Source organism: Gavialis gangeticus, unplaced genomic scaffold, assembly GCF_001723915.1.
Source record: "Gavialis gangeticus isolate Ggan-Ray unplaced genomic scaffold, GavGan_comp1, whole genome shotgun sequence".
Classification (NCBI taxonomy): domain Eukaryota; kingdom Metazoa; phylum Chordata; order Crocodylia; family Gavialidae; genus Gavialis; species Gavialis gangeticus.
The window spans coordinates 1589535-1596295 of NW_017729011.1; the positions used below are offsets into that span (position 1 = coordinate 1589535).

Below are 6761 nucleotides of genomic sequence, written 5' to 3' on the forward strand. Positions count from 1 at the left end.
TTCTATAAAACATGAGAAACAGGGTTTTGGGGAGTTGCTATATAGTTTATCTTAGTGCTCTTGGCTTTTATAAGTGTTTTATCTTCCTTGCTTGTTTTCTCAGTTGTTTCACTTCCTTTTGTTTGTGCAGCAAATAAATCAGATCAATAAATAAACAAACCCATACAAGCAGATAAATGAATCCTGAAAGGTCCTAATTGTACACACCCTCTACTTCTCCACTCAAGGTACCAAGCCATGTCTTGGCTCCTTGTACAAAATTCAAACTATGAAATGACATGGACAGCACTGGGTTCCAAATCATGCAGTGTAGCTATGCGTGCATAGTGCTGCTCTGGTGGCTACTGCACTAGGAAACAAAGGGCTACTATAGGGCTCCCAAACTATGAACACTACATGGTTTTACCACGTCAAATTTTACCCTAAATACAACTGCCATGCACAGAACTACAGAACTGTTCATACCTTGAGTTAAAATTGTTTCAGCCAAAACACCTTGGCTTTGAGGAAGGGGGGTCCTGAGAGACTGCCCCATGGCCAAGGACCCAGCAACTTTAGGGGTCAAGACTCTGGGATAGACCCACCAAATGAACTGCCCCAGGACTGCTGCTTAGAGAGCAGCCCACCACCAGAGCATCCAGGTGTGCCTAGGATCCCTGGATCTCCTTCATGCAACTGGAAGTTTAAAAGCTGCAAGAGTCCTGACTCATACTAGAGGAACAGGGCCGGGGATCCCTGCCTCTGCTCTGTGAAGTTAATATTCACTGAAACTGTGAAATTGAGATGAATATGTTTTTGAATGAGCTACCACAGGGTTGTGGACCATATTTTGTCTCAGAAACTCTGTGCTTCAGTGTTTTCAAAACTTTTTTTTAAATTTCCACTTCCTCAGGGATTGCAAACATTGCTGGTTTCTCCTGGGTTCAGAATAAAACCTAATTTTAAAGAAAGAGATTCCCCATAAAACAGAAATCCTGTTTCTCAGCCAGCTCTGACTGCGCAGGACAGACCAACTATCAGACTTGCCTCTGCCCCTTTCACCTGTCCGAACACACCCCTTCCCAAATCAGTTCCCCTCACTACTCGCAGATGAAGATGCAGGTCCTGGGAAAATAAAGGTTTTCCTCTCCCTTCTCCAGTAATACTTACTGCCAACAACATTTTGATACTTACGGGATGGGGGGGGCTTCTTTCTTTTTCTTGCGAAATAGCCTTAACAATAAGAAAAACTTGTTAGCAGAAGGGCTACAGGGAGGGGCGATGCTCTTTCCCACAGGAACATGGGTCTTGCTGGTGTGAAGGAAGCATCTGGCCTGGGGATGGCTCTGGGCTATCAACCACTTTCTTTTCAGGTTGGCCTGGGACTCCAGCCCCTCTAAGGGGCATGTGTGTTGGCTGGGGCAGGGGGCTGGCGGGACTGTTATTAGGGATTTTCTGTCTTGCCTTGTGAAGGAGCTTTCAGCTGCTGCAACATCAAGCATCAGATCAAATGTCCCTGAGCTTCATTCTCCCTCATCCTCCCAAAGTACCCCAAGGAGAGGAAGGAGGGTACCTGGCTTTATCAGCTCTGCCCTTCTGCTAGAGAAGTCCCAAAGTATGGACACTACACCACGGGTTTTAACCTAAATACAGCTGCCATGCACAGAGCTGCAGAATTTTTCATCTCCTGAATTCAAATTGTTTAGCCAAAACACCTTGGCCTTGAGGAAGGGGTCCCCAGATAGATTTCCCCATGGGCAAGGACCCAGCAATTTCAGATGCTGAGACTCTGGGACAGACTCAGCAGGTGGACTGCCCCAGAACCGCTGCTTCCAGAGCAGCCCACCACCAGGGCAGCCAGCCATGCCCAGACTCCCTGGCTGTGTCATGGAAATGGAGGTTTAAAAGCCGTGGGAGCCCTCATCCTAACCAGAGCAACAGGGCCTGGGATTTTTGACCTCTGCTCTGTGAAGTTAATGTTGCTGTCATCTTCACTGCTGCTTTGAAACTGAGATGAATATATTTTTCACTGAGCCACCTCCAAATCAGGGACAATTTTTGCCTTAAAAACTCTGTGCTTTAGTGTTTTCAAAGCAATTTTAAAAAAATCCGCTTCTTCAGAGTGGCAAACATTACTGGTTTCTCATGGGTTCAGAATAAAACCAAATTTCAAAAAAGGAGGTTCCCCATAAAATGGAAATCCTCTTTCTCAGCCAGTTCTGACTATGCAAGACAGACTGGCTATCAGACTTGCTTCTGCCCCTTTCCCCTGTCTGAACACATCCCTCCCTAATCATTTTCCCTCAGTCCTAGCAATAGAAGATGCAGATCCTGGACAATCAAAGGATTCTCCTGTCCCTGCTCCAGTTATCCTTACAGCTAAAACCACTGGTTCTGTGACACTTACTGGAAGGGTTTGGCTTCTTTTACTTTCTTTTTAAATTTCCTTAAAAATAAGAAAAGTTTGTTAGCAGAGGGGCTGCAGGGAGGGGATGATGCTCTTTCCCACAGGAACATGGGTCTTGCTGGTGTAAAGGAAGCCCCCAGCCTGGGGGTGGCTCTGGGTTACCAACCATTTTCCTTTCAGGGTGGCCTGGGAGTCCAGCCACTCCAAGGGATGTATGTGTATATGGTTGGGTGGGGTTGTGGGGGGGAGCATTGGGAATTGTCATTAGTAACCCTCTGCCTTACCCATCAGGCATCAGATTGACTCTCCTTTGGATTCAGCCTCCCCCATTTTCCCCAATGACCCCAAGGAGGGGAAGGAGGGTACCTGGCTTTATCAGCTCTGCCCTCCTTCTGCAATAGTAAACCAGGAGGTTGCTTGAGGGCTCCCAAACTATGAGCACTACACCACAAGCTTTACCCTAAATACAGCTGCCACACAGAGCTGCAGAAATGTTCCCCCATTGAATTCAAATTGTTTCAGACAGAATACCTTGGCCTTGAGGAAGGGGACTCCTGAGAGATTGCCCCATGGCCAAGGGCCCAGCAATTTCAGAGGTCAAGTGCACTATCAGGTGGCCTGGCCCTGGGGACCAACTCTGGGGCAGCCAACTCTGACTGCACAGAACAGACCAGCTACCAGACTTACCCCTGCTCCTTTCACCCATCTGAATGAACACACCCCATCCCACAGCATTTCCCTCAATGCTGACAGTTGAAGATGCAGATCCTGGGCAAAGAGAAGATTCTCCTTTCCCTGCTCCAGCTACACTTACTGCCAAAAATATTGCGACACTTACGGGATAGAAGCAGCTGCTTTTGCTTTCTTTCCATTTAGCCTTAAAATAAGAAAAGGTTGTTACCAAAAGGGCTGCAGGGACGGGATGATGCTCTTTCCCACAAGAACATGGGTCTTGAAGGAAGCACCCACCTTGGGGATGGTTCTGGGTCATCGACCACTTTCCTTGTAGGTTGGCAAAGGAGTCCAGCTCCTTTCAGGGATGTGTATGTATTGTGGGTGGGGGGAGTAGAGGGGGATTGTTATTAGGGACCTTCTAATCTGCCTTACTTTGAGAAGGAGCTTTCATCTGCTGCCATGTCAGGTATCAGACAAACTCTCCTTTGGATACAGCCTCCCCCATCTTCTCTAATCACCCCAGAAGGTGGGGGAGGGTACCTGAGTTTATTACCTCTGCTCTTGCTTGGGGGGGGGCAGGAGTATTGCATCTGTTACTCACTTTTTCCACCAGTCTCTGCACCAGAAAAAAGCTGCTACAAGCAGGAGGGCAGTGAGAGAACACACATTGAGGATGGCCAAGGCGATCATGAACACCGCTAAAGATCCCTGGATCACCACACCTGGGCTGTTGCATTCCTCTAACGTTGCACAGAAACACAGGACTCATACCACCTTCCAGGTAGGTGCAGTGCAGCCAGCACCCATCTCACACAGGGGAGGATAAACCATGTAGGCTCCACAGCACACTCAGCCTGACACCCCATAATAAACCCTCCTTGCATGGAGCCCAGGAAGGAACTTCATCGTCCATCTACTCCTCCACATGTGAATTATACCTGGCTTGTCCTCAAGATAACCCCCACCCCCTCCCATGATAAACCATCCCACCTCCATGCAATGTAGCCAGACGAGTCCCTCACAAAAACAGTTCCCTACCCCCTCTTCTTGCCCGCCTGGCCCCTTCTGTCAACCCTCTTATCCCATGCATTAAACACAATCTAGTGACAACTCTTCTCTGTCCCTTGCCCCATACCCTCCCAGCAGCCCTGCCCACCATCCCTCCTGTACCCTCCTGGCATTTCACAACACACTGTTGATGAATTTGTGATTTTGTCCCAACCATTCAAGGGACCTTTTCAGTTCCTAGCAGAATTAAGCACTAAGGATTTGCTAGCTTTAAAGATGCAGGTCACTTTACTATGTTGAATACTGGCTTAATTGTCTAATGACTTTTCAGACGGTTCTGTAAGGTCTCTCTAAAGACATCTAGCATCTTCCTGATGTTTATTTGGCAAATTTCCAGTCTTAAGACTTGGCTACGCTGAATACCCCTCCATGTATCCTGTACTATACCGAGCCTGGGCTTTCACAAACCCCTCCCTGCCCCTGCCCACACTCAACCTGACCCCTCATGAGAACTCAGGTCCTTTACAGTGGCAGTAGAGACCTCACAGTAACCAATGCTCAGTAAATATACGGTGACTGAATCTGCCCCAGGCACACACCTGCAGAGGACATCTCAGAATAACACGCTCCATACACCTACCCCAGGGCTCCCACACTCCACACTGATGCCATCACTTGCACACAGCGACACTACCTCCTTTCACCATTTTTCAGATGCACAAACTGACACCAGGCACAGACAGAAGTGCAGCTCCCCTCCGCCTGTAACTGAAAGCACTTTGCAGGAAATGATATGAGGGTTACAACAGTCACAACCACCCCCTGGAACAAACAGAAGTTCACTGTTGGTTCCAGGGTGGGGGGAAGATGGCTGTTGGCTGCAGCCTGCAGCTAGTTTCCCCTAGCAATGTCCCCTCCTCTCTCCCAGCCTGTCCCTGTTTCAGAATGGGGGGGGGAGCAGGGGAGTTCAGTATAGGGGTTTCCCTGCCAGTATTGGAGGGTGGGGTGGCTGAATGTGAGTCCCTCCCCACCTCATGTGGGGCGGGGGGGAACTCCAATAGAGCCACCCAGAGATGACCGTAGCAGGGTGTGGGGCCTGGGGCAAATCAGCCTGCGCAGGGTCCGGATGTGGTGGCGGGGGGTGGTGGCAAGCAGCCAGATGCAAAGCCAGCCCAGCTCCCTGGGCCCCCCAAGGCGCAGGGCCTGGGGCAGTGCCCCGATTCATACCCCCTTAGGGATGGACCTAGAGCCATCCCACCCTTCAGAAGAGGCTGATCCCCCCCGCCCCCGACTGAACTCCCTCCACTCCTTTTCCCCCCTCCCTTTCTGAGAACAGCCACAGACTGCCAGGCAGCACAGACAGAAGTTACAGAACATGCTCTGATTTGAAATGTCTTCATCTGACCCGTCATGCAGATTTTCACCCAACTGGCCATTTTTAAAGCTATATGCAGCTGTGCACTTGTGTTTGATCATGCCTATAGGCCACTTTTTGTGGCCCAATTGGGCGAAAATTGTCATTTCTGCCAACGTGTCCCACAACAAAGCTGATGCACTGGCACTGACTACTTGCAAGATCCCCCCCTTCCCCACTCCTGGTCAACTCCCATGGTCACCCACATGGTGGTAACAACATGGAAAACAATAGGAACCATATGACACAGCTGTGTCTCATGCCATACACAGCACATAGGCACTTCTAAATGACCCTGGACACACAAATACACCAACATCTTGCACTAACCCTCCATACGCAGACACTGGCACACTTTATCCCACAATGAATATCTCCAGGGACACAGACATGTGCACTGATAAACTATCTCAGAATACTTCTCATATGCAGTGACATGGTGATATGTCACAATAAACTTCTCCCCACTCATGTTGCCATGTCATAATGCCCTCCTCCTCCCCCACCCATGGCCATGTATCACAATAATCCTGGTTTCCTGGCCACACACTCCCTCCTGCCCCATGTTATAATAACCCCCTCCCTCTGCACACTGACCACAGCATCATGTCAGTAGACACCACTATGGCATACATGCACCCCAGAGATACGGTATCTAGGCTATTCTATAGTGCCTCTCATATCCTTCTAATATCTACGCTCCTTCTAGTTATGCACTGAATGGCATAACTATAATGCCTGTGCTGTGTAGTTTATTTTTCTCATCTCCCTGGGTGGTAATTGTGTCTGTGGGGCAGTGTTTGGGCATGGGCTATTGTTGCTGTCATTTAGAAATACACCTGTGCTGCTCTGTGTTTCTGTTACTGAAGGCAGACTGGAAAAGTATACCTGCCAACTGTAGAGGCAGAGTAAGGTCTGTGGTAGCCATACAATCCCAGGCAGGTTCATTACTCAATCTGGGACCAGCCCCTAGGGGGAAAAGGGACTTACCTGACAGTGCCTAACGTTCTTTGAGAAGTGCTGCCATATACAGACACTGCAGGGGCACCTGGGTCTCGTGCCCCTGGCCTCAAAGATGTCAGTCAGCTGTGCTGTACCTTGCCCCTGCTTGGGCTTCAACTTCTCCTACAGTGCAAAGTACTGGTGTGCAGGACACAAGAGAAAGAGGAGACGGGAGGGCAAGCTGTGGAATTTGAACACAACCAGTCCATGTGTGTAGGAGGCCACACACACACAAACACTACAGACAGGCAAATATGAATCATAGAATCATAGAAA

General features: G+C 49.1%; 1 long non-coding RNA gene across 1 annotated transcript; it reads right to left on the minus strand.

Annotated features, from left to right (window-relative positions):
- Positions 1 to 3226: 3226 nt before the first annotated feature.
- On the minus strand, positions 3227 to 5895 carry LOC109293111. The gene is made up of 3 exons (XR_002096246.1): positions 5814 to 5895; positions 3663 to 3801; positions 3227 to 3263 (listed from the first exon to the last, which is right to left on the minus strand). It is a non-coding gene; the product is annotated as an uncharacterized LOC109293111 (long non-coding RNA).
- Positions 5896 to 6761: the final 866 nt, after the last annotated feature.